The sequence below is a fragment of the Penaeus monodon genome, chromosome 20 (assembly GCF_015228065.2).
Source record: "Penaeus monodon isolate SGIC_2016 chromosome 20, NSTDA_Pmon_1, whole genome shotgun sequence".
NCBI classification, from domain to species: domain Eukaryota; kingdom Metazoa; phylum Arthropoda; class Malacostraca; order Decapoda; family Penaeidae; genus Penaeus; species Penaeus monodon.
In genome coordinates, this window is record NC_051405.1 from 20704122 (window position 1) to 20705395 (window position 1274).

A 1274-nucleotide genomic window follows, 5' to 3' on the forward strand; every position below is an offset into this window, starting at 1 on the left:
CTATTCTCCACACGCCACTACCTCTCACTCTCACTCATTCGCTCTCCCTCCCTCATACCTTTCCCTCCCGCCCTCCGTCTTTCACTCATTCGGTCACTCGTCTTGCCCGTGCGTGCGCTCGTGCTCGCAGCTGATGCGCTGACGCCGGAAAAAAAGCCTTGTCGTGTTACTGATCCTGTCGCACTGACGTCTGGGCTCCGCTGCCCCATCCGCGCAGTGTTCGGAAGGGCGCTCCTTCAGTGTCGTCGGGGGTTTCAAAGCAGGGACCCACACCTCAAAAAAGCACCAGCCCCCGCACTCCCCCCTTTTCCCCTCGCGCCCTACCCCCCCTCGCGTGTGTTTACTGTGTCTCAACCGAGTGTGAACGCATCATGAGAGCACGTCCAAGGACCTAGCTTGCAACGAGAGAGCAGCTCGCCAGGACCGGAGGATCTTTGCATACGTTACACCTGAGTCCGCCAGTCCTGTTGATAGAACTTGCGGCCAGGACTCCACCGCCCCCGCTGCCGGACGTACGAACGTTTCGTGGTGTGGATAGTGTCGTACAACCTCTTATCAGTAAAGGAGCTACATTGCCTGGTGGTCTCCCAGGCCAAGAGCAGATAATAGTCGACCTAAGGACTCTTATCAGAGGTGAGTGATTCCCAGTCGCGGTTCCTTTCTTCTGATTAGCGTTTCGGCGCCAGTCCTGAACAGACAGATATGGTAGCATTGTATTTTTGCTTTATTGGCGCGCGTGTTGTGTTCTGGAATGAGAAGTAGGGAGTGGGTAGAATTATTAATGTTTTTTTTCCTAGAACAATGATAGCCCAGTTTTTCCTCGAAAAGTCTCGATTGAATCAGTAGGAAAAGGTAGGCCTGATGATGTCATTAATTTGAATTTGGCAGGACATACTTGCATAAGCGATCAGTCAGTTTACCCTTTGTTCTGAGGGTTCAGCCCTTGCATTGTTTAGGGAATACTCGCGTAAAACGGGGTGTATTTTAGGCTTGTTTCTCCCTATTTAGTATTGATATATTTAGGTCTGTATCTTTTCAATGGCCATGTTTGCAAAAAAAAAAAAAAACTTGTAAAATTAAATGCATGAGTTACTTCCCCTCCCCCCCCCCCCATTCTTTAATACACCCCCTGAAGCTACATATCCATACAAATTCAAAGTCGAAATACAAATTACGCCTTGTTAGTTTTCGAATACAAAGAAGTCAGTGATGGTTTGTAATATATAAATCTTTTCTTTGCGTGGCCTTCCTATTAGCCTGCGTTCACAGTTGCC

At 48.8% G+C, this 1274-nt stretch overlaps 1 protein-coding gene across 1 annotated transcript in view; it reads left to right on the forward strand.

The window, feature by feature from the left end:
• Positions 1-335: 335 nt before the first annotated feature.
• The window catches only part of LOC119585695 (innexin inx2-like), a gene marked incomplete at its 5' end in the record, with an annotated part of 10302 nt that continues 9363 nt past the window's right edge, over positions 336-1274 (forward strand). Inside the window, 1 exon segment of the mRNA XM_037934370.1 lies at positions 336-633.